This window comes from Heterodontus francisci, chromosome 15 (assembly GCF_036365525.1).
Source record: "Heterodontus francisci isolate sHetFra1 chromosome 15, sHetFra1.hap1, whole genome shotgun sequence".
Lineage (NCBI taxonomy): Eukaryota > Metazoa > Chordata > Chondrichthyes > Heterodontiformes > Heterodontidae > Heterodontus > Heterodontus francisci.
Window position 1 is genome coordinate 59,670,832 of NC_090385.1, and position 16,264 is coordinate 59,687,095.

Genomic DNA, 16,264 nt, shown 5'->3' on the forward strand with positions numbered 1-16,264 from the left:
GGCAACTGGAATTTGATTTTGGACTTCATCAGAAGAATCAGACAAGTATTACCTCTCTGTAAAGAATCCTTGCTCTTGAAAAGCAAAAGCTTGTATAAGTGGTACTGTTGCCCCCTGCATTTTTGAAGAAATCCTGAATTTACAGAAACCTTGCATCTTTAAAAAGGACTAGAGAACTGACACCTGTTGCTAGACCCCTGATGGAAGACCTATGTGAAGTCTTCTCCAGTTGAAGTTCTTTGAACTGCCTACCCATCACAAACTGATAATCAATCTCGACTGGAAAGACTTTGAGTGGCATCCAATTATTCGAATTTGGCACACAAGTGCCAGACAATGACTATTTCAAACAAGAGAGAATTTAACCATCTCCCCTTGACATTCAATGGCATTACGATTGCTGAATCTCCCACTATCAACATCCTGGGGGTTTCCATTGACCAGAAACTGAACTGGAGTAGCCATATAACTACCATGGTGACAAGAGCAGGTCAGAAGCTAGGAATCCTGTGGCGAGTAAGTCACCTCCTGTTGATTAAAGAAATCTGGTTGGTGTTCTTGATTCTGGGGAGAAATAGAGTTCTAATTGACTGTTTCGATAAGTGTGAAAATTTATTGATATGCTCTGACCTGTGGAGAAGTGGGACTGAATTAACAGTGCACTCCTCCAGTCTTGGTCGTAACAACCCATTGACTTTGAGAAAAAGCCAACCACCACCCCCCCCCCCCCCCCCGCCCCCCACAAAGTGCGACTGCACATCTTGAAGCATGTAGCACCTCAAATCTCAGAAGATTCCAGAAAAACCTCATTAAACAAACAAAGGGGCTTGATAGAGTCATGCGACTGCCTGCACAGCTCTGGAGAATTAAGGGTGGCGCAGTGGTTAGCACCGCAGCCTCACAGCTCCAGCGACCCGGGTTCAGTTCTGGGTACTGCCTGTGGAGTTTGCAAGTTCTCCCTGTAATCGCGTGGGTTTCCGCCGGGTGCTCACGTTTCCTCCCACTGCCAAAGACTTCCGGGTGATAGGTAAATTGGCCATTGCAAATTGCCCCTAGTGTAGGTAGGTGGTAGGAGAATGGTGGGGATGTAGTAGGAATATGGGATTAATATAGGATTAGTATAAATGGGTCGGCACAGACTTGGTGGGCCGAAGGGACTGTTTCAGTGCAGTATCTCTAAATAAATAAATAAATCTGTAAGCTTTGTCACACAGACTGCAGAGAACAGTAACTGAAAAGCCATCAATGAAGCAGGTCTCTCTCTCCGCCCAGCAAGTATCAAGAGAAGATCCAGCTGCGACTGGGAACCCCCTCAAGCCGACAGACTACCACAGCCAGCAACCAGGGAATGGGAACCAACCTCCTATTCTGCCTTCAGGAGCCCTGAGCAAAGCAAGCTCATGACTGCACGTGACCCAACAAGGACTTCAGGAATACAATGCAAACTTGAATCCAACCACCAAATCTGTTTTCCCTGTAAAATCTATTTTTGTGTGTGTGACTCTTGTGTGAATGTGTAGCATATTATTAGTATTTGTAACCGGGTTAGAGTATTAAGAGTAATAAACTTACATCTTTATTGGTTAAACTCAAGAAAACCTGTCTGATTGCAAAAGAACCAATCACATTAGAGGAACAGGAGCAGGTGCTCACTGAGGTGGTAAGTTCAACCACTGTGTTAAAAAAGGATTAACCCTGTTGCAGTCAAAGCAGAGAAGGGGCCTGAGATCCCTCCTCACCTGGCCTCAACAATATGCCTAAAGAAGTCTTTTGGATTTCCTTTTATGTTAGCTGCCAGTCTCCATTCATACTCCGTCTTTGCTGCTCTGATTTTTCTTTTTTCATTTCCCCTCTGAAGTTTCTATATTCAGCCTGATTCTCACTTGTATGATGAGCCTGGCATTCATCATACGCACCTTTTTTCTTCTTGAACGGTCAATGTACGGACAACACAGGTTGTCCAAAAACAGCACCATGCGTGTCTTTTTTGAATAGTTTTATTCTAATATAAAAAGGTAAGACTTTCCATATATTCCATTAAGCGTGAACCTGAAATCACATTCAGGAAATTGAAGACTATACTTCCGTTTGCTGATGCATATTTGACCTTGGAAAAGCCCTCCCATTCTAAATAACTAATATTATCACTGTCATTCTTGTCGTTAACTGAAACGTCATTCCAGGAGTATCTGGTTTAATTATTTGACACTAAAAGACCGAAATAACTAGCATCAACATGCTCAAATTGTCATCCCCGCTTCAAATCCACAAATCCTTTTCATTTTACATCAACCAATTGAGTTTCTGACACATCGTTTTTACAACTGAACATTTGTTTTTACATAACTCCCACGAAACGGATTTTTTCCCGATATTTTAGTTGTTAGTCTTGTCATAAGGTTATCGCAGATATCTAAAAAAAGTAGGATAAACGGTACTTATTAGTTCTGGTGTTCGTAGTATTCAAGGGTATTTTAAATGAACACCCTGAAATGAATAAAATTTAACTTTTTTTAAACATTGCAATGCGACCGGGAAGGAACCCCAATTCAAATCGTAATGTGTTCTGACTTCACGCAAAGTCACTCCAATCTGGACAAATCACGAATCTGTGTGACAGGTCGAGATGTTAAATTAGGTGCCATTTTCGTTTCACAAACTCGGGGGTACATGCAAATCTCAGAAAGAAGCGTAAAAAAAGTTAAGTCCCTGCATTCAAGTGTTTTAACTCTCTTGTGGAGTCGTAGAAACGTTTATAAAACAAATCCCTTTAAGGTTAGTTCTCACCTGAGAAGAAATAAAACGAGGTGAAATCCGACTTCCTCCTTTTTCACGTCCCCCTTCGCACAGTCAGAGGCGAGCGGCTGTATATATTCACCGGAATCATGTACAACAAGAAAAAGTTACTGAGTACGAATAAAATCAATATAATTAAGATTAATAAAACAGGAACCATTCGCTGAAGCTCTGCGTCCACTGAAAACATCCAAGCGGCTGGTACAGTTTCTGCCCCACCTCCCACTCTAACCGTCTCCACAGCAACCAGACACTTTCCCAGTTCGCCCCGGTGCTGCTGCTGTTGCGCCTGCGTTCGGAGCCTCCGCCCACCGGTCAGTCACATGACCAAGAGGTTGGAGTGCGGCCCATCTTGTGTTTCCACAGCGCCTTGTTGTTTAGCTGCATGGAAACGAGGAACCATCGGTAAGATCGACAGAGAAGTGGCTGCCAGTGATCGGCGAACGGTGAGTGGCTTAACAGTTGACCAGTGATCGCAATGATGCCAACGGACGTGCTTTATTTCCTTGCAATCCATTCACATAAGATGCGTTATTTCCTTAAGCAGCAAATGGCGAACTTCCCACTTTCGACTGTTGCATATATAGCTCTTAATAATGACCCATATTTTACATCCCCGTCCCCGTGGCTACTCTTTTATTTAAAAAACATGAAAATAACTGGCTGGAATTTAATTGTTTTGAGTTCATACATCGTGCCTGGCTACAACACCAAGCGCCTCCTGCCGGAGAGTGTTGGTTTGTGCCTAGCTGGAGCCGGCTGGTCACCTGCTTCCTGAATTAGCGTATCGTTGTTATTGTAAAAGCAAAATACTGCGGATGCTGGAAATCTGAAATAAAAAGAAGAAATGCTGGAACCACTCAGCAGGTCTGGCAGCATCTGTGGAAAGAGAAGCAGAGTTAACGTTTCGGGTCAGTGACTTCTTCGGAACCGACACATATTAGAAATGTCACAGGTTATAAGCAAGTGAGGTGGGGGTGGGGCAAGAGATAATAAAGGAGAAGGTGTAGATTGGACAAGGCCACAGAGCTGACCAAAAGGTCATGGAGCAAAGGCAAACAATATGTTAATGGTGTTTAGTTTAGTTTAGAGATACAGCACTGAAACAGGCCCTTCGGCCCACCGAGTCTGAGCCGACCATCAACCACCCATTTATACTAATCCTACACTAATCCCATATTCCTACCACATCCCCACCCGTCCCTATATTTCCCTACCACCTACCTATACTAGGGGCAATTTATAATGGCCAGTTTACCTATCAACTTGCAAGCCTTTGGCATGTGGGAAGAAACCGGAGCACCCGGAGGAAACCCACGCAGACACAGGGAGAACTTGCAAACTCCACACAGGCAGTACCCAGAATTGAACCCGGGTCGCTGGAGCTGTAAGGCTGCGGTGCTAACCACTGTGCCGCCCTGTGTTGAAAGACAAAGCATTAGTACAGATAAGGTGTTAACGGACTGAATATTGAACAGCAGCAAGTGCAAACATGAAAAAAACAGTGGGTAAGTAAACTGAACAAACTAAGATGAAATGAAATAAATGCAAAAAAAGGTTGTAAAAAATGTAAAAAAAGAAAAAACAACTAAAAATGAAAGTAAAATGGGGGGCTGTCATGCTCTGAAATTATTGAACTCAATGTTCAGTCCGGCAGGCTGTAGTCTGTCTAATCGGTAGATGAGATGTTGTTCCGTGTTGATGTTCACTGGAACACTGCAGCAATCCCAGGACAAAGATGAGAGCAGGGGGGAGTGTTGAAATGGCAAGCAACCGGAAGCTCAGGGTCCTGCTTGCGGATTGAGCGGAGGTGTTCCGCAAAGCGGTCACCCAGTCTGCGCTTGGTCTCCCCAATGTAGAGGAAACCACATTGTGAGCAGCGAATACAGTATACTACGTTGGAAGAAGTACAAGTAAATCGCTGCTTTACCTGAAAGGAGTGTTTGGGCCCTGGGATAGTGGGGAGGTAAATGGGCAGGTATTAGACCTCCTGCGATTGCAGGGGAAGGTGCCATGGGACGAGGACGAGGTGGTGGGGGTAATGGAGGAGTGGACCAGGGTGTCGCGGAGGGGAACAATCCCTTCGGAATGCTGACAGGGGAAGGGAGGGGAAGATGCGTTTGGTAGTGGCATCACTCTGGAGGTGGCGGAAATGGCGGAGGATGATCATTTGGATATGGAGGCTGATGGGGTGGAAAGTGAGGACAAGGAGAACCCTGTCAGTTCTGGGAGGGAGGGGAAGGGTTGAGGGCAGAGGTACGGGAAATGGGCCGGACACGGTTGAGGGCCCTGTCAACAACAGTGGGGGGGAATCCTCGGTTGAGGAAAAAGGAGGTCATACCAGAAGCACAGCCATGGAAGGTAGCATCATCAGAGCAGATGCGTCGGAGACGGAGAAACTGGGAGAATGGAATGGAGTCCTTACAGGAGGTAGGGTGTGAAGAAGTGTAGTCGAGGTAGCTGTGTGAGTTGGTGGGCTTATAATGGATATTAGTAGACAACCTATCCCCAGAGATGGAGACTAAGAAGTCGAGGAAGGGAAGGGAAGTGTCAGAGATGGACCATGTAAAGGTGAGAGAAGGGTGGAAATTGGAAGCAAAATTGATAAAGTTTTCCAGTTCGGGGCGGGAGCAGGAAACAGGGAGCAGGGCCTGAGTAGGACTGGAACAAAGAATGCTCGACATATCCCACAAAAAGACAGGCATAACTAGGACCCATGTGGGTATCTATAGCGACACCTTTTACTTGAAGGAAGTGCGTGGAGTTGAAGGAGAAGTTGTTCAATGTGAGAACAAGTTCAGCCAGGCGGAGGAGGGTGGTGGTGGATGGGGACTGGTTGGGCCTCTGTTCCAGGAAGAAGCGGAGAGCCCTCAAACCATCCTGGTGGGGGATGGAGGTGTAGAGCAATTGGACGTCCATAGTGAAGAGGAGGCGGTTGGATCCAGGAAACTGGAAATTGTCAAAATGAGGTAGGGCGTCAGAAGAGTCATAGATGTAGGTGGGAAGAGACTGGACCAGCGGAGAAAAGATAGAGTCAATATAGGAAGAAATAAGTTCAGTGGGGCAGGAGCAGGCTGACACAATGGGTCTGCCGGGACAGTCCCGTTTTTGGATTTTGGGAAGGAGGTAGAAGCGGGCTGTCTGGGGTTGCGGGGCTATGAGGTTGGAAGCTGTAGGGGGAAGATCTCCAGAGGAGATGAGGTCAGTGACAGTCCTTTGGACGGTGGCCTGATGTTCGGTGGTGGGGTCATGGTCCAGAGGGAGGTAGGAAGAGGTGTCTGTGATTTGGCGTTGAGCTTCTGCAAGGTAGAGGTCGGTACGCCATACAACAACAGCACCACCCTTGTCTGCAGGTTTGATGACCATGTCGGGGTTAGACCTGAGAGAACGGAGTGCCTCAAGTTCAGAGGGGGACAGGTTAAAGTGAGTGAGGGGGGCAGAGAAATTGAGATGATCAATGTCTCGCCGACAGTTTTCTATGAAAACTGTTATTGGTTCGTCAGGGTTTGAAGCTGCAAAGGGAATAATAACAAAATGATGGCAGTGCTTTGCAGGTCTGGCAGTATCTGTGGAGCGGGTAATAGAGTTAACGTTACAGGTTGATGACTATCCATCAGAACAGCTACAAGTGAACATGGCTGACCTCTATTTGAGTTACTGTAGTTTTAAGGTAGAGACAGAATAAATGTTCCACAGACACCTTATCTTTTGAAGTAAAATGAGAAAGGAATGAAGGAGGCAGTAATTTTTTACTATTTGACATTCATGGGGTTGTAATTCTCTGTATAATTATTAATTCTCAAATGGATAGTTATGTTTGTATGTTTTAATCATACTTATCAGGGTCATAGTTTGAAGACTAATTTATGGCCAACCTTTGAAATGTTTGCATTTTTTATTTTTAAAAGTGCTTTAGAACAGTTGAAACAGGACGATAAAGTGTTCCAAACCTTATTCTGGATATGAAATTGTAATCTAGCCAGTCTCCTGTTGTGTGAGTGCTGTGAAAGAAATACTACAAAAGCACTTTCGTTCTCAAAATCAACATAGAACATTGAAGTTGGTACTTTAACCAAGTTTTGTTTTTACCCACATTTGGGATGTTAATCAGTTGGTTTATCATATTTTTGAATTCATAAAATTGTGTTTTGGTTGTTACCCATATATCAGAAGAAACTTGGAGCTTGCTGTGATGTGTATCAACTTTTTTGTGTTCTTGAAATGTGTTTTTAAAACATTTCTTATCATACATCAAATGAACTGCCCTTGTAGGCAGGCTGCTCCAAGTCTCTACCACCCAATGAGCTTGAGCTTAGCTTTTGAAAAAAAAAATCAGTCTTTCTGTGGACAAATGCTTAGCCCCCATTCCTTTGTTTGCCACAATGATTCTTTGTATCTGTTTATGTGACACTGGGACACCTTAGTATCATCACTATGGTTAATTAAAAAGGTGTAGCCTCTATTCAGTTTCTTTTCTCATAACATACAAACAAGGTGGGAACTTGCTGTGTGGCAAGTCACATACTCATCCTGCACCATCATTGCTTTGCTTGTTGGGGTGCCACAGTCTGGTCGTTGCTTAACCTACTGTGATACTAAAATTATTTTGGTTTCTGCCCCAGTGTGAAGCTTAATAGCACTGTTATTTGTAATCTGGACTGTGAGTCCAGATAAATTTTGAAGTGATTGCTGTAAATTCACTTCAATAAATGTTCTTTTTTAACATTTTAATTTTTAATTTAGTTTTGGTGAGTACCATTGCTTAAGTGCAAAAATTGTTGCTTCTATAACAGCTGATTTAACAGCACATAAGGCAAAAGCATTTTATTGCTTCCCAATTTGTGCAGTTTAAACTTTCACCTTGTATGGTATTTGAAACAGATGTCAAATTCTCATGGTAATTTGGCTGAACATTAGTTCTTTTTGTAGTACTAAGTGTTCTAGGCAAAGCAGGATTCTAAATTGGTCCAAACTTGCATAAATATTCAGATCAGAGTTGGAGTATCTTTGAATTCTTAAGTTTGCCACTTTCAAATTTTATTTGCCTAACAACAACAACTTGTAATGATGTAGCACCTTTTAACATAGTAATATGTCCCAAGGCACTTCACGGGAGCATTTCAAACAAAATTAGACCCTGCGGTGGCCAAAAGCTTGGTCAAAGAGGTAGGTTTTTAGGCACATCTTAAAGGAGGAACGTGCAGAGAGGCAGAAAGGTTTAGCAAGGGAATTCCAGAGCTTGGGGCCTTGGTAGCTGAAGGTATGGCTGCCAATGGGGGAGCTATTTAAAATTGGGATGCTCAAGAGGTCAGGATTGGAGGAGTGCATTTATCTTGGCATGTGTGTGACTGGAGGAGATTAGAGATAGGGAGGGTTGAGTCCATGGAGGGATTTGAAAACAAGGATGAGAATTATAAAATCGAGGTGTGCTTAACCGGGGGTTGGTTTAGGTCAATAAGCACAAGGGTAATGAGTGAACAGGAATTTTTTAAATGGTTTATGATTTATTCGTTATATGAGACTGTTCCCTGTCATTTTACACTGTCATTTTACACTGTCATGTCCAGTAAAGACATATCATACTCTTATTTTTAAAATACTAACTTTATTCAATTGGACTCTTTGAAATTGAATTCTCCTTTGGAAAAAAAAGTGGACACTGTGCTGCAAAAAGTTTCCGCTCAAGGTCAGATGACCTGGCCTGTGCATTCAAACACTGCTTCACTATCTTGAAAGGACAAAAGGATACATTACACATTGAGGTGTCGACTACACCCATCCTGGAACCATCAAGAGACATTCCAGAATTGAATGGTTTTCTTCTGAGACAAAGAAGGTGTGAAGTAGACACATTATAACAGAATGATACTCATCCAGACATTAATAGATAGCCATGGATTCCACATCCTGGTCCATTGTGTGATTACACTGGGGAGAAGGCTGTGTTGTGTGTCAACTAACAGGGACTCAAATTTGATGGATTTTTGACCTTAAAAGGAGAGAGAGGGAGAGATCACAGCAACATCACAGAAGGCAATCCAGCCAGGGACTGTGTAAAGATCCAGCTCAAACAAGAGGAAAAAACTCTGCTACTAATTCTACACTTCAATTTGGTGCAGCAGAGGACTGAAAGTCCCCATCACCTCCGGCCTGAAGTATTAACCACCAGAAATCTACAACACCTCAACAAGTTCAAGACTACAAACACCAGGCGTACACCTTTAAAAGAGACTGACCTACTTAGAGGATTCAATAGGTTTACCATAAAAGCATGAACACCGACCACAATTTGAACTCTTAACCTTTACCTTCTATCTGTCTTCTCTTGAGAGTTCATGTGGGAGTGAATGTGTGCGTGAGTGATATTGCAAACATTTTGGGGAATGGCGTGGGTTTCCGCCGGGTGCTCCGGTTTTCTCCCACAGCCAAAGACTTGCAGGTTGATAGGTAAATTGGCCATGGTAAATTGCCCCTAGTGTAGGTAGGTGGTAGGAGAATTGAGGGAAGGTGGGAAAATGGGATTAATGTAGGATTAGTATAAATGGGTGGTTGTTGGTTAGCACAGACTCGGTGGGCCGAAGAGTCTGTTTCAGTGCTGTATCTCTCTATGATCTATGTTTATTTGTTTGTGGGATGTGGGCGTGACTGGCGAGGTCAGCATTTATTGCCCATCCCTAATGGCCCTTGATCTGAATAGTTTGCTAGACCATTTCAGAGGGCATTTTATTTTAAGAGTCAACCACATTGCTGTGGGTCTGGAGTCACATGTAGGCCAGACCAGGTAAGAATGGCAGATTTCCTTCCTTAAAGGACATTAGTGAACCATATAGGTTTTTATAGTGGTCACCATTAGATTAGATTTTCATTCAAATTTATTAATTGTATTCAAATTTCACCATCTGCTGTGGTGGGATGCGAACCCATGTCCCCAGAGCATTAGCCTGGGCTCTGGATTGCTGGTCGAGTGATTTTGCCACTGCCTTCCCGTTCAATACATTTGACCTTAACACTCAGGCTAACTCATCATTTTAAACAAAACACAATTGCAGTCAGTTGGTAGGTGAACAGTGGGAACCACCCACACCCCTTACCACCTGTCCGTAACAATTCTCATGCACATTGATATGTGTTTTGCAACTTTAGGTAAAAACCTATAAATTCAGTGAATAATAGGTTTTATTTTAACTTGTTCTTGCGGCTCGGGCAAAACTTAATTCTGGTTGCCCTGAGATATTGGTGGCTCTGTTTGTCGAACCATTGTAGTCTTCATGCTGATCGTGCGTAGGGAATTCCAGGATTTTGACTGAGCACTAATGAAAGAACCATGGTATATGTCCCAAGTTGGGCTGGTATGTGTTTTGACAGGGAACTTACGGGTGGTAGTGGTTTCATAGTGTTAGGACTGTATTAGTCTGAGTCGAGCTTGGCACCGGTAGTATTCCCTTGATGTTGCTCTTCTTGGTGTTAGATGTCATAGACTAGGAGCTGCTGTCAAAGTAAGTTTAATACGTTACGACAACATAAGCAAAAAACTGCAGATGCTGGAAATCTGAAATGAAGACAGAAAATGTTGGAAATACTTGGGTCAGGCAGCATCTGTGGAGAGAGAAACAGTTAACATTTCAGGTTGATGACCTTTCATCAGAATTGGGAAAAGCTAGAAAAGTAATGGGTTTTAAGCAAGTGAAAGGGGGAAGGGTGGAAAAAGAACAAAAGGAAGGTCTGATAGGGTGGAAGACATGAGAGACTAAATGACAAAAGACTTGGTGATGCAGGGCCAAAGGGAGTGATAATGGGACATGTAAATAAACAAATGATATGTCTAGAGAAGGTGTGGTTGGCAGACTGATCGACAGCTGCTGTCTGAAAGCAAAAACAGAGATAAAGGAGAGTAAAACAAAAACTTGCAAAAAGAAAGGAATCAAAATGGGAGCAGAGATTATGGACTGAAATTGTTGAACTCACTGAGTTTGGAAGACTATAAAGTGTCTAATCGAAAGACGAGGCGCTGTTCCTCAAGCTTGCGTTGAGCTTCATTGGACACAGCAGGAGGCTGAGGACAGATGTCAGAGTGAGAGCATGGTGGAAAATTAAAATGACAGGCTACCGGAAGCGCAGGGTTATGCTTATAGACTGAATGGAGGCAAAGTGGTCATCCAATCTGTGTTTGGTCACCTCAGTATAGAGCAGACTGCATTGTGATGGTTTTAGTAAATTCTGGAACTATACAGCAATATTTTTGAAAATTGGAATGAGGAATATAGGTATGGAAAATTATGTATTTTAAACAAAGTGACTCCTGACAACGCAGCAGCCGCCAACTTCATCAGAGCGCTCCAAGCTGCGCACGTGCACAGACGGTCCGCCTGCTCTGAGATGCTGCGCGTGTGCAACCTACATCTTGTCAGGACTAATTGGCACATGCACGGGAAAACGTCATCACAACGCCAATGTCATCGAGCGGCTGAAAGGGGCTCTTTGAGGCTGGAGCTCAAACCTTGCCACTCGCTCCCCCCACTCAGCTACTCTCTCCTGCCCCACTGGCCGTTATCTCCCCCTCCCCTTTGGCCACTTGCTCCAGACCTTGATGCTTTCTCCCCCTCCTCCCCCACCAACTCCCCTGGGCCGATCGCATCCTGCCACCCCGCTCGCTCCCTGATTTTCCACCCCAACCCCTGGACGCTAGCTCCAGGCCGTGCCGCTTCCCTCCTCTTGGCCACTCGCTCCTACATTGCCACGTTGCCCCACCGCCCCTCATGGCCCACCTCGCCGCTTCGGGCAGCGCGCAGAGAATGTTCGGATGTGGGAGCGACTGGCCGAGAGCAGGGAAGTGGCGCAACCTGGAGCTAGCGTCTGATGTTGGGATGGGAGCAGGGAGTGAGTGGGGTGGTGGGAAGCGAGGAGCGGGGAACAGTCGGCCAAGGGGAAAGGGGTGAGAGCAGTGATGAGGTCTGGAGCAAGCGTGCGGAGGGAGGGGGGGGAAATGGCGAAGCTGTAGCGAGCTCTTAAGGGAAGGCAGCGGGGAGCCAACAGTGAGAAGATGGGTGCAGGAGGGACCAATAGAGAGAAGCGCAATGGCTGGAAGGAGTGGGGGACTGTTGCAGGTGGAATGGAAGTTGCGATGGCAGCCACTGAAGGGATTTTTGGGTTGAAATTTTTTTTCTATGATAAATTGAATAGCGCCATCTTTAATCCTGGCAGCTGCCTGAACGTCGCAGACTGTAATGTTTCAGTGGAAGAGGCTGCACTTGCGCATGTGCTGGTACTGCGCTACTTAGTGGTTGCGTTGTCAGCATACGCAGCCTATTTTAAAATGCATTGTCAAAAAATATCTAATACCTGATGCATCAACATCTGTTTATGAAACCTTGGAATTCCTTGACATGTTCAGCATTTCTGGGGCATAAATTCAGGGCAACTTGATTGACTGGCTTGCAAATTTGATCCAGGGTAATTTCTGATTGTATTTTGCCCCAAATTAGAGGTGAATTGCTTTTTTAGCCTTTTGGTGAGTTGCCTGCCGAGTCCCCTTTGATCTTGTTACAATTTGCTTAAATGAGAGCAAGTGGCATTATGTTACGAACATTTAGAAGCTGCACTCTAATGTGCCAGATGTTATTTAGAATACATTTTCTTCTTGGATGTACTTGTTTAAGAATTAGGTGAGAGGCATTTGAGCCTAAGAGAATGGTGAAATTTATTCCAGTGCAGCTAGGAAAGAATTTTGGAGTATTTCTTGCTTTTCTGACCACTACCACCGCCCTGTCATTGGTCTTGCCTCTGACTGTGAGATTTTTACTCCGATTCTGTTTTTGACCTGAGGATCGGATATGTATTCCCAAAGGATAATCCATTGTTTTCCATTATAAAGGAGGAGGTAGTATGAAGAGCATGTACCCTTAAAGATATTGCCAAAGAATGTACATGTCCTGTGTTATGTTCCCCAAGGACTACCAGCAAACAAAAAGCATTGAATTCACTGTCTGACACCAATTTAGGAATCCGAAAAGCAAACTGACAAGATTTTACTTTTATAAATTTTACTTTAACACTCAAACAAAAACCAACATAAATTAAACTTGAACTAACAGTTAAATCATGATCACTGTTGTTACAGCCAAGTAAGGAAGGAGTCTCGGGCTTCCCTTTTGTCCCATCTCTGATTTGACTGCAGCAGGGTTGCTCCTGTTCCTCTAATATAATTGCAAATGAACCAATCAGACAGGTTTTCGAGTTTAAACAAGAAAATGTAAGTTTATTACTCAACACTGTAAACCGGTTAAAATTACTAAAATACATGACGCATCCATGCTCAAATTCACATGAGGTACACATGCAAATAGATTACAGAGGAAAGAACAGAGTTGGGAGGTTGCAGTAAAGTCCATTAATTAGTGGAATTCAAATACTGAAGTTTAGTCCCAGAGTCCTTAGTGAATTTGCAGTCTTGAAGTCCTCGCTGGGCGACACACCGTTTGGGCTTATTTCTCAGGGTCCGGATGGCAGAAGAGGGACTTTATCTGTGTCCGCTGGTTGCTGGCTGTGTTGGGCTGTAGGTTTGTAGCTGAGGCTTCGCTGGAACTTTGCTGGAGGGGGAGAGAGAGATTGCAGCTCTCTTGTTGGCTTACGGTTACAGTCTCTTTCTGAGGCACAATTCACAAACTCCCAGAGTTACATAAGCAGTCATGTGATGTGTCCACCTCTTTGTTTGAAACAGCATCTTCTGGAATGATCTTTGAAATTCAAGGCTGTTCAGACATACGTGGTAGGGGGTTTTGGCTCTTTCAAAGTCGATGGGTGTCGATGGCTTTTGACGATCAACATGAACAAAACCATTCTAAGTAATTTAATCAGAGAGCATCCCCATTGTTCTGGCTAGTTTGGGTAATCACCTCTGACTCCAGCCGGCCTTTGGCTTCTCATATGCAAATTGTGTGTGGCCATCTTAGCTGCTGTGTTCTGTTTTTAAAAAGTTATTTGTAACAGTCTCAAACAAAGTTCCATACGAGGAAATTAATATTTTCCATTTGGCATGTTGGGTTTTCATCACAATGGAAATATCTTAAAGGTTACACGTTAATTAGCAGATCCATCAAGGGAAGTTCCTGGAGTCCACAGATCTGTCTCACGCCACAACAAAACCGGGAGCTTGCTCAGGTAGTTTTCATGTCTGGTCCTCCAGGATGTATGGAAGTAATGTCCTGTCAATAGCTAAAAATACTGTCTTCCCTTTAACAGTTAAGTCTTGTCGCCACTCGAACCACTGAAGTCTTGCCCACTACCGTTTTGATGGCGTAGCTCTGCTGATAACTTTTCAATCGTGGAACACAACAGTTACCAGGGAACAGGTTCCAACTCAGAGCCTGTCCCTTTTAAATCAACAGCTCCCAGCTTTTTCCAGTTCAGCCCTGGGAGACTCTTTTAAAACCAACAACATCTAGCTCTTTCACTGGCTTCTTATAAAAACAGCACAGCCTTTTTCCTGGTTTAACACACACACCAGTGTTTTCTTGACAAAACTCACACAGCTTTTATTTTTGCTGGCTGAACCCTGTAGCTTCTTGACAAACTGAAATTAAAAACTGCCAGTCACATGAGTTTGGTTTATAATAACTTTTTTTCCTCAGTCACAAGACTGTTTGCTTATCTAACCTGGGTTTAACTTGAAAATTCCCAGCTTCAAATCCGGAACTGTCTCAAACACTAACACAAGCTGTGCAGAACTCTATACACATGAAGACTCCACTGTGCAAACTTTAGTGACAAGCTCTGCTAGAAGAGTGCTTCACCAAAGATACAAAAGGAGAGCTTCGCCAGCGTCTGTATGAGGATCTTTGCCGTGGACCTCTGCCAAATGCAGAGGGGCAGTAAAGGTAGGTTGTGTTGGTGTGTTTTGGTGACCAGGCTTTGGGGAGTCATTTGAGCCACTTGCTGCAGAATATCCAGCATCAAACCTGCACTGTAGAGTTTCCATTCTGATCCCTATTGACTTTGGTATTGCTATGACTCTCCGGTACCAAACTCAGTCGAATACTGCCTTCATGTCAAGGGTACTCACTCTCACCTGGTGTCTGGAATTCAGCTCTTGTATCAGTGCTTGGACCAAGGCTGGACATAGTAACGTATTTCTTGAGGAAGGAGTCCTGTACATCTTTAGGAATTCCATTTACACCTTTGTCATATTTAATGAGTGGATAATTAAATTTTCCTGAAGCCTTAATTTTGTTCCTGCTCACCTCTATAATTGTAGGTTTCCTCATCAATTTGAAGGTCTGCATTACACCTCTACTAATATAAGAAATCCTTTCTGTTTTATCTTTGATCTCCAACCATATAGGTTCTGTTGGTACCCCTTGTTTACATGAACCCTTTCTGCAGCATGTATTTCCTCCTATCTTCTCTATTCTATCTGTCCTAAATATTCTGATAGTTTTGCTTATTTTCTCATAAGTTTCCAGCTGGATTTATGTTTTCCTTTCTGCAAAGGTGTATGGAGATCTTCTCTTTTGGGGAAGGGAGTAAACTTGCTTTCTTCTCATGCTTGTATGATTTCTATTGCAATGTTGGAACAGTTGCACTCTTGTACAGCCCCTCTGCTACTCAAGTACCATGCATCTGGGATTCCCAGCTTTTCTTGTGATCCAGCAAGAAGGCTGCTTTGTTGGCTGTATTTATTTTTTTAGAGATACAGCACTGAAACAGGCCCTTCGGCCCACCGAGTCTGTGCCGACCATCAACCACCCATTTTATACTAATTCTACACTAATCCCATATTCCTACCACATCCCCACCTGTCCCTATATTTCCCTACCACCTACCTATACTAGGGGCAATTTATAATGGCCAATTTACCTACCAACCTGCAAGTCTTTTGGCATGTGGGAGGAAACCGGAGCAAACCCACGCGGTCACAGGGAGAACTTGCAAACTCCACACAGGCAGTACCCAGAATTGAACCTGGGTCGCTGGAGCTGTGAGGCTGCGGTGCTAACCACTGCGCCACTGTGCCGCTCAGTGTCTTTGACTATTGCTCAGTGAGAGTAGAGATTCATGCTCGGGGACAGGATGGGTGTTTGTTGCTGAGTAATGGAGAGGGAACCTGTTCAATATTATGAGCAACATCTGTTGAATATTATGAGCAACGATAGATGCAAATTCAATAAGTTACCAACTGGGATTCCTGAATGTATGTATGCTTTAAGATTTTATCATTACTTCTGCAAAAGGAAAAAGTTGAAATCAGTGGGGTTTGGGAGTTTGAATCTCATTTTGTAAAATCTTACTTTCCAACTTGTTCTATATGTCAATGCGACTTACCTGTAATGCTAGGGTAGATGTTATGACCGTATGAACATATGAATTAGGAGCAGGAGTAGGCCATTCGGCCCATCGAGCCTGCTCCGCCATTCAATAAGTTCATGGCTGAACTGATTTCTCCACATTACCACCGATAACCTTTCACCCCCTT

At 43.8% G+C, this 16,264-nt stretch overlaps 2 protein-coding genes across 4 annotated transcripts in view; one reads left to right on the forward strand and one right to left on the reverse strand.

Annotated features, from left to right (window-relative positions):
* LOC137377684 (ATP-binding cassette sub-family C member 5-like) overlaps nt 1-3,028 on the reverse strand; it is a 269,211-nt gene extending 266,183 nt beyond the window's left edge. The window contains exon 1 of the mRNA XM_068047603.1: nt 2,788-3,028. The gene's annotated coding sequence lies outside the window, so the exon portion shown is untranslated. The remainder of the gene's footprint in view (nt 1-2,787) is intronic.
* Nucleotides 3,029-3,099: 71 nt separating this feature from the next.
* LOC137377682 (ecto-NOX disulfide-thiol exchanger 2-like) overlaps nt 3,100-16,264 on the forward strand; it is a 300,072-nt gene continuing 286,907 nt past the window's right edge. For all 3 annotated transcript variants that reach the window (XM_068047599.1, XM_068047601.1, XM_068047600.1), the window contains exon 1: nt 3,100-3,242. The gene's annotated coding sequence lies outside the window, so the exon portion shown is untranslated. The remainder of the gene's footprint in view (nt 3,243-16,264) is intronic.